Genomic DNA, 12,726 nt, shown 5'->3' with positions numbered 1-12,726 from the left:
AGGTATATCATAGGTATACCCATGTACATAAGTTTAATGTATGCATGTAATAATATGTATATAAATTATTTGAGCAGTTGTATAAAAACTCATGTAAAATATTTTGGTATGTAATTAAGTGCAAATTATTGTAATGTAAATTTGAGATTTCATTTACTTGTATAGTTTTGTAATATTAATTTTTGAGTTTTATAATCAATGAAATGTTTCTTTTACGATGAGGTTGGTTTGAAAATGAATTGATTTGATTATTGAGATTTGAATTGTGAGATGAAATGAAGTTTATTGGGGTTGTATTTGAGAAATCATATTGGGAGTGTTTTCCTTTTCAGGTTTGAAGAACTGTTTTCTCATAATACAGCCGGCACTCTGCTGAAATATTGAAAAATTTTTATAACATCAGATTTGAATAGTTATTTTAAATTTCACAAAAATTGATTTAAAATCCCTTGTCGTATATTTAATGGGTTACCGGTAGGCGAAGTACGGTAATTCATTAGGTGTACTATGGGATCATGTTACATCTTACGGAGGAGTAGGGTGTGACAATGGCACCTGCAGAATTGAAAGAGTTAAAAGTGCAGTTGCAAAAGCTGCTTGACAAGGGCTTTATTCGCCCTAGTGTGTCACCTTGGGGAGTGCCAGTGTTAAGAAGAAAGATGGCACTCTCCGCTTATGTATTGACTACCGGCAGTTGAATAAGGTGACAACAAAGAATAGATATCCATTGCCCCGCATTGATGACTTGTTTGATCAGTTGAGGGATGCAGCTGTGTTCTCCAAAATTGACCTGACATCAGGTTATTATCAGCTGAAAGTATAAGAGCAAAGTATTCCTAAAACTGCCTTTAGAACCCGCTATGGCCATTATGAGTTCTTTGTCATGCCATCCGAGTTGACTAATGCTCTGACTATTTTTATGGATCTGATGAACACTATCTTCAGACCATACCTCAACCATTTTTTTTTTGGTATTCATAGATGATATATTGGTCTATTTGAGGAGTGCAGAAGAGCATGATAGAAATCTACGGATTGTACTACAGACTTTGAGGGAGAAACAGCTATACGCTAAATTATCAAAGTGTGAATTTTGGCTGAAGAAAATATCCTTCTTGGGGCATGTAGTGTGACACCCCTTACCCGGCTACAGTGTATCCGAGTAAGCTATGTCACACGGTGTACCGGCACACTCTATTTTACCTTAATTAATTTTTTTGTCAAAGTTTTGAATATAGTTTGTGAAATATAGTTCATTTATTGAAATTATAATTTATATGAGGTTCCGAAAATTTTATAGAAAATCTGGCAGAATACTGGCTAAAAATAGAGAAAACAGTTCTTCGGAACCTGTTAAAAACACTTCCAAATAATTTCCAAACAATCCCAACTTCAATTCATCAACAAAGTCTCAATATCAAGATCTCAACAACATTTCTCAATTTCAGTTCTCAATCATCCATCACATGTGATAATCAAGTATAAATCACAAATAGATATTTACTTTTCCATTCACAAATACAATTTTCATAATTTACATGAACATCAATATACATTACACAAGTTTAATTACATATGAGAAAATCAAAATTAATTACAAAATGCCAAAATGACACCTAGTGTCCTACCAATGCACTGCAGAAGTTGAGGTGACACGGACATCATGCGTAATCTGCAGGATGGACTCACCCAGTCTGCGGTCTACTGGGCTCACGATCTATATCTCCAGAACCTACGCGTGGCAAAAGCAACGCGCTAAGCAATAATGCTTAGTAGTGCAATAATAAAATAAAAGAAATAGCAAGAAATAAATATGTAACGAATGCATATGTTTTATTTGTTTGGTATTTGTATATCATTTACTTTGTCCACTTTTATTCATTTGGTTGCCCCAAGTAACCTACACTAGACGATCGGATCGATAACGGTAACCGCACTGGTATCTAGTACCTCGGGCCGTCACACCATCGGTCACATATGCATCTCCGATGTGCATGAGCGACTACCAAGTCAGAATAATCTCAGGCACAAGGCCAAATCTCAATGCAAGGTCAGAATGGCTAAAAGCCATGAAATCACAGAATGGCATATTGCCATATGCAGTACTGCTAACTGAACCCTATTGGCATGCCAAACTATCCAAACCAATCGTGTTAGGTATACTAGGGCATTTGGAACTTTTAAATTCTTCACTTTGTGAATTTCAAGTTTCGGTGTCACTATTCACCTCTTTGGTCAACAAAAATGTTGACTTTTAGGTAGAAATTAGGTACATTGGTTTTGGCACTCCCAACATACCACATTTTGTATTTAAAACTTGTTGGAATTGGTCACCATTACCATTTCTAACTTAAAACCAAGAGGGCAGAAATTTCAGTTTTTGAAGCCTAAGTTTACTGTTCTATTAAGCACTGTTACAGTGGGAATTTGAAGAAATGGCAAACATTAAGGTTGTTCCTTATTTTGTCTAGTTGAATTTCCTTTTTTGAATCACTCAATTTAGAGTTTTGTAGCTCCAGATATGGTCCAAAAACCACAGCTGGCCGGATTTCCAAAACTGCAGAATTACCAAATCTATAGTACCATGAACAGTTACTATGATTGCATTTTTGAATAGGTTCTGGCCATAATTTGGGGTAGGTTTCTTCATAAAAGTTGTTTTTCTATGTCTTAACTTGTTGCTGTAAAAATTTCAGGTCAATTGACCATATCTACAGTGAGTTATGGCCAAATGAATAGTTACTGTTCATTTGGTCATTTCTGTCTTTGTTGCAGGGTATCCGGATTGGGGCCAACTTTTGGTCCACTTGCTTTGGTCTTTTGGGCATGGTTTCTTCAGCAAAAATGTGCCATTATAAGCCTAGTTTCATGTCCAATTTGCCAAACACCAATTGGACCTACACGGCCAAAGTTATGGCTGTCTTAGTGGGCTGGAATCTCAGCCACCATCTTTCTTGTCTTTAGGCGACCCTCCATTCGTTTTGCCATGCATTAACTCACTTCAAATTATGATTAACTTGCCTTAAATGGTCACTAATTGGCCATTAGAATGTCCATTAATCAATTCAAATGTCAAGTCCAATTTTCACCCTTAAAACCCTAGTTCCCATTATAGGTTTTCACAACACACCTTAATTACTAACCCATTCACTAACCACATGCATAGATGGTTTAAACATAACCTCTAATCCACCTTAAGTCCATCAAAACACTCCATTTCTATTCCTTCAATAGGACAGCCGAAATTTATGGTGGCCATACACACAACTTTTATTCATTTAAACTACAATTTCTCACTAAATTCAAGTCCTTAATCATGAAAGTAAGGAGTTTTAGGTGTATAGATGCACAAACCTTTAAGTGGCAGATTTTTCCCAAGTTAAATCTTCACTTTCTTTCCTTTTCTAGGCTGCCAAATACTCTCCCAAGAGATGTGGTCAAGTTTTAATGAAAGGGATTTAGGGTTTAGTGGTGTAACAATGGGAGAAAAGGAGCTTGCTTGAAGCTTTAATGGAGGTTGGGTATTGCAAGGGTTTTGGCTGGTTTTTGGGGAGGGAGATGGCTGCTGTAATTTTTGGTTATTTTGGTCTTCATTTAGTCTCTTTTATTAGTTGGTTAATTAGTTGTTTAAAGGTGATTGGTTATAGCTTTTAATGATATCACCATGATGTCATAAATAAGCCTTTTTCCTCATTTTCTTTTCTTTTCTCCACTACTCATTTCTAATTTAATTTCTAGTAATGTTTATTCATATTTTATGTCATATTAATTATTTACTCAACCGGACAAGTCGGCCAAAAATCACCTCTGAAGGCGAAATGACCAAAATGCCCTCCGTTTGGCTTAACGGGTCAAAATTGTCTGTACCGATTGAAAAGTTTTTCTAAGTATTTTCTTGGCATTCTAAAGCCATGGGAACCTCAATGACCCTTCTCTGGAGTCCCAAAAATTATTTTATAATTTTTCCCCCGGGTCTAGGGCTCCTAGTTGCGAGAACCGCAACTTCCCTCTGGGTTACCCATCGCTAGGGCACCGGCTCGTTTAACTTGGTTGTATTTTATTTCTAAAATTTTTACTAAATTTTTCTTATCAATATTTGAGTTAATTTTGGTCCCTCACTTAAGTTTAAATATTTTTCCGGACATTCTAGCTGTCCCGACCAACACTGGTCACCGGAACAGTAGAATGTACGAAATTGCTACCGGGAGGGTGTTACATGTAGTATCGGTAGAGGGCATCAAGGTAGATCCAAGTAAGATAGAAGCTGTCTTTAATTGGAGGCCACCCAGAAATATCACGGAGATTCACAGTTTTCTGGGTTTAGCTGGATACTACCGTCGATTTGTGAAGGGATTTTCTATGTTAGCATCTCCATTGACTAAGCTACTTTGAAAAGATGTGAAATTTCAGTGGACGGACAAATGCCAGCAGAGTTTTGATGAATTGAAGAAATGTTTGACTGAAGCTTCAGTCCTGACTTTACCTACTCCGGGTAATGAATACACAGTTTACAGTGATGCTTCTCACAATGGGTTAGGCTGTGTATTGATGTAAGATCGAAATGTCATTGCCTATGCATCACGCCAGCTAAAACCGCATGAGAGGAATTATCCAACACATGACTTAGAGCTTACAGCTATTATGTTCGCTCTTAAGATCTGGAGATATTATTTGTATGGGGAGAAGTACTACATCTACACAGATCATAAGAGTTTGAAGTATTTGGGCACCCAGAAAGAGTTGAATTTGAGACAGAGGAGATGGTTAGAATTGATAAAAGACTATGATTGTCTGATCGACTATCAGCCAGGGAAAGCTAATGTTATGGCTGACGCCTTAAGTCGTAAGACTATGGCAAGTCTACGGGTTACTCCTTTGTCTATGGTACATGAATTGAGATCATTACATGCCAACTTAAAGATTAATGATGAGGGGCAGACAGCAGTTGCATGGCATATATAGCCAGTGTTGATTGATCAGATCAGAATGGCTACTCAGAATGATGAAAGGTAGTAGAAGCTGTTGGAAGAAGTCAGACATGGCAAGAAACTAGAATTCTCAATAAGAGATAACGGTTTATTGCTACACCAGGGCAGAATGTGTGTTCCTAATGATGTTGATTTAAGAAAGATCATTTTGAAGGAAGCACATGAGTCTCCTTTTGCCATGCATCCTGGTAGCACAAAAATATATAGAGGGCTAAAGGAGCATTACTGGTGGATGGATATGAAAACAGATGTGACAGAGTTTGTTTTCAAATGCCTAACTTATCAGCAAGTGAAGGCAGAGCATCAAGTACCCGCTGGGTTGTTACATCCACTACCAATACCAGAATGGAAATGGGAGAGAATAACAATGGATTTTGTGATGGGACTTCCAAGGACATAGAAGAGTCATGATGCAATCTGGGTCATTGTCGACAGATTAACCAAGTCTGCTCATTTTTTGCCAGTTCAGATGGACTGCATTTTAGAAAGATTGGCCAAGTTATACATTGATGAGATAGTAAGACTGCATGGAGTGCTAGTATCCATCGTATCAGACAGAGATCCTTGGTTCACTTCTAGATTCTGGGGTAGTCATCAGAGAGCCCTAGGAACTAGATTGAACTTCAGTACGGCATTCCACCCACAGACAAATGGCCAGTCTGAGAGGGTAATTCAGATATTGGAGGACATGCTACGGGCTTGTGTGATTGAATTTGAGGGCAGTTGGAATACACACTTGCCTTTGATTGAGTTTGCTTATAACAACAACAACTACCAATCAAGCATTGGGATGCCTCCATATGAAGCTTTGTATGGCAGAAAGTGTAGAACTCGCCTGTGTTGGGATGAAGTAGGTGAAAGGAAGATGATTGGGCCTGAAATTGTTCAGCAAACTGAGGAGAAGATCAGGGTGATCAGAGATTGACTTAAGATTGCATCAAACCATCAGAAGTCCTATATTGATTTAAAGAAAAGGGATATTGAGTATGCAGTGGGTGAGAAAGTATTCCTCAAGGTTTTCCCTTGGAAGAAAATTATGAGATTCGGCAGAAAGGGGAAACTGAGTCCTCATTTCATTGGGCCATATGAGGTTCTGGAAAGAGTGGGTCCTTTGGCATATCGTTTGGCACTACCTCCAGAGTTGGAGAAGATACATAATGTCTTCCGTGTATCTTTGTTGAGGAGGTATAGATCTGACCCATCTCATGTACTACCAGTAGAAGAGATTGAGGTGAATCCATACCTTATATATGAGGAAGAACCCATAGAGATTCTGGCTTATGAGGTGAAGCAGTTATGGAACAAGCAGATACTGCTGGTAAAAGTGCTGTGGAACCATCATTCGGGCCAGGAGGCTACTTGGGAACGAGAGGAGGACATGAGGAGACAGCACCCACAACTGTTTAGAGATTGATACCAGGTAAAATTTTGAGACAAATTTTATTTTAAGGGGGGGGGGGGGAGAATTGTAATACCCCTATTTGCATAGCCTGGTATATTTTACTATTTCGGTGACCGGTGTCGGTCTGGATAATTAAGGGGATTAGAATCACATCTAAGACAACTAGATAAGCTCTAAATATAAATAATTAGTAATTGTCAATTACTTAAGTATAAATAAGAAAAACAGAATATAAGAGGTTAAATGAGCTGAGAGTCACAATGATGGGTGATCTTCTCGGGAAAGACTGCGAAGTCGATTTAAACTCAAATTTCGAACCATAAAATATGACACTGCGGTCCTTAGGACTATTGCAAACACAGTGGAAAAGAGAAAATCACAAAAAAGAAATGTTAAGCCGGTCAAATAATTAGGTCAGGGATCCAGAAGAAATATTGAATTATTTACAAATCGGATCAAACCAGTGAGGGGCAATTTAGTCAATTGACCCCTAGAGTTGACTCCTGACTTGACTGTGAAATAAAATTGGAGAAAAGAAAATTTCAGAGTCGAGAATAAAATTAAAGAACTGAAGAAAAATGAATAAAAAAAAAAGAGGAAAAAGAAAAAGTGAAAAAGTGATTACATCATGCATGATGCAATAAATCTTATAATTAAAATTTTAATTTTTTTGGATAGTTTTTGGTCTTACTCAAGATTAAAAATGCATAAAAGAAAAGAAAAAAAAACTAACTAAATTATTCTTCCCAAAACAAGCCGACTCACTCTCTCTCACCTCTCCCTCTCCAAAACCTCCATGGAAGCTCACTTTTGAGCTTGAAGACAACCAAATCCTGCCATAGAAAATTTAATTACCATAACTAAACTTTATTTGGGCAACTAGAAAAGAAGGTTCAAGGAGAAAGAAAGAAGAAAGGAAGAAGTTTGAAGAGGAAAAAATTTTGCATAAAGGTTAGTAATCTAAACTTGAAGTTCTAGTTGAATTAATTATGTTTATAGTTGAATAAACCTAGAAATACACTTAAAATGAAATGAAAACAACTTTGAAGGACTATATGTGAATTTCGGCTAGCCATAGTTGTATGAGAATATGATGTGTTTTGAATGAATTAAAAGTGTATGTAAGCTTGAATGAGTTGAGAAATGGTGTTGGTATGCTTGGAATCAATTAAATGTAACAAATCAAGTGAATTAGGGTTTGAACCTAGGGTTTTGGAAGACAAAAATTGGAGAATTGGTCAAATGGTGTGTTTGACCTTGTTTGAGCTGAAAAATGGTCATATGTGACCAATTGTGGCATGTTGGAAGTGTTAGAATTAGGTTTAAATTTGGATTGCTTAGGGACATTCTACAGGCAGCAGGACTAAGGTCCCTTTCAGGGACCAAAACTGAAAATTTACCAACCCAATTGGTGTGTGGCCAATTGGGAATGAAACTAGACACAAAATGGCACATTTTTCTTTTAGAAATCATGCCCAAAAAGTGACTAAAACCTAGTGAACAAATTGACCAAATCCATACTTAGGTATTCTGCCCCGTACAAAAATGACCAAATGAATAATGTTTGTTCATTTTGCCATAACTTGGGTTAGGCAGGTCTAAATGACCTGAAATGTTACCAGTAGAAAGCTGAGATATAGACCTAAAACTTTCATAGAACACAAACCAAAATTATGCCCTTAACCAAGTCATTTAGCCACCTAAATTTGGTGACCTAAAACTGCCAGAACCAGTTTTGGTGCCCAAAAAATCTGGGTTAGACCAATCCGGCAGCCATGTTCAAATAGCTATAACTTAAGCTACAAAACTCCAAATGGAGTGATTCAAAAACGAGAATAAAGTTAAGACAATAAGGAACAATTTCTATGAAGAAAACTTAGCCAAATTCTAACAGAAACATGACTAATAGAACAGTGCAACACAGGACACTAAAACTAAAATTTGAAATTTTGCCTAAAAGACATAAGTTTTGAAAAAACAACCAAAACCAATAAATTAGGTAACCAAAATATGGTATGTGAGTGAAATTAGAATTCTCATACCTATTAAGTCTTAGAAAGTCAACAAATTGACTTGAATAGTATCGTAAATAGTAACCCTGAAATACAAATTTTAAAGAACGTCAAGTTTAGCATATTAAAGCTTAATATAAGCAGATTTGAATTTATTTTTGGAATTATGATAAGTTGTGATACTGAAACACTGTGAAACTGTGTGTTTCAGTGGAAAAGAATACTAGAAAAGAACCCGAGGTGTCAAGTCAAGGCCAAGAGGTGACTCGTATAAGGTTTGTGCACAACATAGAATTTCTGTAAATTTTCTTCTGCACATCGTTTTGAATGAATTGAAATATTGAATTGTGATATCATTGTCTTGAAATGTTTATTATACTTTTAATTTAAATTGTTCAAAGTTTAGTTGTATATATTTGAAATGGCATCAAATGTTTAGTAAATTGTTAAGGTAGTTTTGAAACCACAGTGTCATGACCATATATTTGAATACCTCATTAGCATGACTAGTCGGGGAAATCAGTTTCGAATTTTGATTCCTTCTCTGGCTGAAGTGCTGAGGTGTGTGCCAGTAGAAAAAGAAAAAGAATGGGTTCCCATATATTTGAGCTAGCTAGCCTTGTGATGTGACTTCTCATAAGCCTCTGGCTATTGAGATTAATATGTTTCGAATGACATGATATAACTGTGTATTTTTATAAAATTTGTTTTGAGACTTTTGAAATGAAATTGTTTGGATTAAAATCTTATAAATCATGTTTTGAATTTATATTTCATGTTCAGTTTAATTTTTGAATAAATATGTTTTAAATTCTGCATAAAGATTATTTTAGTATGTTGTGCACCACTGAGTCCTAGTACTCAGCGATAGCTGTTATTACTGTCGTAGATATAGAGACTAGAGGAGTAGCAGAGTGAGCTGCTAAGTATTGAAGAGCTACCTACTCTGAAATTTATCGGGTATATTTTATACCCTGATTATAAAAAATATTTTAATGTATGTAATATATGTAAATGTAGGAAATGGTCATGAGCAGTTGTATAAAGCTTGTAATAAATTTTGGTTTAGATTTTTCCTAATGTAAATTTTTGAAATGATGCATATAAATTTTTTTTACCTTTAATGAAATATGAGTGGAAATATTTTGTTTAATTTGAATGAAATTACTTAGTAGTATTTTTGATAATGTTGAATTTTGAAATTTGAGAAATGATGTTGAAATTGGTTGGGATGGATGTTGAATTGATGAAGTTGAGGAGATAAATCATTAGAAGTGCTTTTTACAGGTATTTGAAGAACTGTTTTCTCAAAATACAGACGGCACTCTGCCGAAATTTTTATAAAATTTGCGAAAAATAAAATGGGACAAAAATCTTAACTAGTGTTCAAACTCTAATTAAATGTTTTGATACCTATTAGAAAATGCTCACCACTTATAAAAAGTAAGAAAATTGTTTTAAAATCCCTTGTAGGGTACTTAATGAGTTATCGATAGGTGAAGTTCGGTAGTTCATTAGGTATTCTACGGGATCAAGTTATGACTTACAGAGGGGTAAGGTGTGACATACCCAGTGCCAGCTTACCTGTTTATCCAGTCCAGTCAACTAGTATAGGTTACTTGGGTAATCAAAATAAATCTTACCAAATTTTAATCAAATAATACTACAATAATTGCCAAAAACTTAGTCTGCATAAAATGTCAGCATACATTCTGCACATCCATTTTATTTTAGCTATTTTATTTTATATTAGCACCACTAAGCAGAATTGCTTAGCGTGTTGCTTTTACCATGCGTAGGTACTGGAGACATAGCTGGAGAGCCTAGGAGACCTCAAACCGGGTGATTAGTCAGATCTACGCAGAGTCCAGAGTCACCTCATATCTGCAGTGCACTTGGTAGGATATTAGGATTTTGGGTTGTATTTTGTACTTTGCATTTTGTACTAGTTCTTAATTGCAATTACAAACTCATGAAATCATATGATAATGTAAATATATGAAATTTCATATCACTGTAATTATCAGTATATTTTGTTAAAAAATAAAATATTGGGGAGTTATTCATGAAATTGATTCGAATTGTGATGTGAACAAAAATTTTGAAAATTATGTTAAGATTTGGAGATTGAGTTGATATGTATGTATATTGGAGTTCTGGATCTAAAAATCATATTGGAAGTGTTTTTTTTTAACAGGTTCAGAAGAACTGTTTTTCCAATTTACAGCTGAAACTCTGCCGGATTTTCTATAAAAATTTATGAAAAATTCAAATTAATCAAATTTGTAAATAAATGATATAATTGGTAAAATTTTGCACTTTGTGAATAATAAATAAATAAATTAAGAAGGGTAAATTGTTATGGAATAAGATATGGTGCTCCGGCACACTGTGTGGCATATCTTGCTCGGCTACACTGTAGACGGATAAGGGGTGTCACATTTAGTGGTATCAGAGCATCAGTTTAGGCATTTCTGGGCCTAGATAGAGTGCATACCATTGCATTGCATTTGTAAGTGTTGAGGTGACACTGATGCAGATCTGTTTGTTTTCTTATTTTGATTAGGATATGAAGCTTGCTTCTCAAAGAGCAGTTGATGAAGAGGTGGAGAGGCGTGCTCCACCAAGGGCTGAATCGAGAGGTAGGGGAGAACCTGCTCCTCCAGTAGCTGAGGCACCTGCCCAACCTCAGTTTGCGTTGTTTCAGCAAATGACTGAATTTTATCAATAAATGATGGGGGCAATTCCACCACCATAACCACAGCCACAACCTCTGCCACCACCCCAGAAGTCCCATATGGAAAAACTACAAAACCATGGGACTGTAGATTTCTTTGGGAAGAAGGAGGATGACCCCATGACAACTGAAAATTGGCTGGATAGAACTGGAATAGTGTTGAAACAACTTCATTACACCCCTGAGCAGAACCTAGAGGGTGCTGTGTCCCTACTTCAAGATGATGCATACCAGTGTTGGGACACAGTATCCAGTGAGGTGTAGCCAGATCAGATCACCTGGGATTTCTTCCTTAAAGATTTCAGGAAGAAGCATATCAGTAAAGTATATCTTGATGAGAGAAGAAGAGAATTTATCAGTCTGAGATAGAGGCAGCTCTTAGTGGTAGAATATGAGCGTGAATTTGTCAGACTTAGCCGGTATAGATAGTCCCTAAAGAGGCTGAGAGGTGAAAAAGGTTTGAAGAAGGGCTAAATGACAATATTAAGATCATGATAACAGTATTGGAGATTATGGATTTTGCCAAATTAGTTGATACTGCATTAAAAGTAGAAAGAGTCAGAATAAATAAGCAAAATAGAAGGGAAAGACAGTAGAAGAGGGGTCTAGGTCAGTTCAGTTCATTCTCTACTCCCAATAAGAAGTTTAAGGGTCCTCCTACTCAGAGTTTGGGTCAGCCTTAAGGTCAGGGTCGGTCCTAGGGGCCTAGACCATAGTTTACACCTAGGAGAGGCCAGTACACACCATCAGTGGGTAGCTCTCCAAGGACGGTGTTCAGGGGACCAGCCCCAGCATCTTCTGCCTGTCTATACAACCAGAAGTGGCATAAGGGGGAGTGTTGGCGAGTGATTAGTGCTTGCTTACGGTGTGGGTCTATAGACCATCATATCAAAAATTATTCGAAGAGGACTGCTACAGTTGCCCCAACACAAGCAGATAGGCCTGCCCCTGCACCTCAAAGGGGTAGGAAGTCCGGTAAATCTGAGGTAACTGGTCCATCACTGAGGCCTGCATCTGAGTCATCCGAGAGGCTAGAGGCCAGAGTACCTACTAGAGCTTATACCATGAGAGACCAGGAGAAGCAAGATGCCCCAAATGTTATCAGGGGTACGTTCTTCCTCTACACTTTACCTGTGCATGCATTGGTGGATCTAGGATCTACCCATTCATATATCTGCATCAAGCTACCCGTAGAGAGGGGAGTTTCAGTAGAGGAGAGTGACCAAGACATTCTAGTAGCAAATCCGCTAGGCCACAGTGTGGTAGTGAATAAGGTGTATAAAGGTTGCCCGTTGAGGATTCAGGGGTATGAATTCTCGGCAGACCTAATTAAATTGCCCTTCCACGAGTTTGACGTGATTTTGGGAATGGATTGATTATCACGTAATCAGGCAATAGTTGATTGTAAACTGAAGAGAATTTCTCTGAAAACTCCTGAGGGTAATGCAATTTCAGTTATGGGTGAAAGGACAGATTTCTTGTCCAATGTCATCTCAGCCATAGTTGCAAGAAGATTGATGAGAAAAGGCTTTGAAGCCTACCTAGCACACGTGGTTAATACTAGGCAGGCTAAGCCAAACCTGTGTG

Source organism: Hevea brasiliensis, chromosome 16 (genome assembly GCF_030052815.1).
Source record: "Hevea brasiliensis isolate MT/VB/25A 57/8 chromosome 16, ASM3005281v1, whole genome shotgun sequence".
In the NCBI taxonomy this organism is placed as follows: domain Eukaryota; kingdom Viridiplantae; phylum Streptophyta; class Magnoliopsida; order Malpighiales; family Euphorbiaceae; genus Hevea; species Hevea brasiliensis.
The sequence above is the reverse complement of the archived record's forward strand: the minus strand, read 5'-3'. Positions refer to the sequence as shown.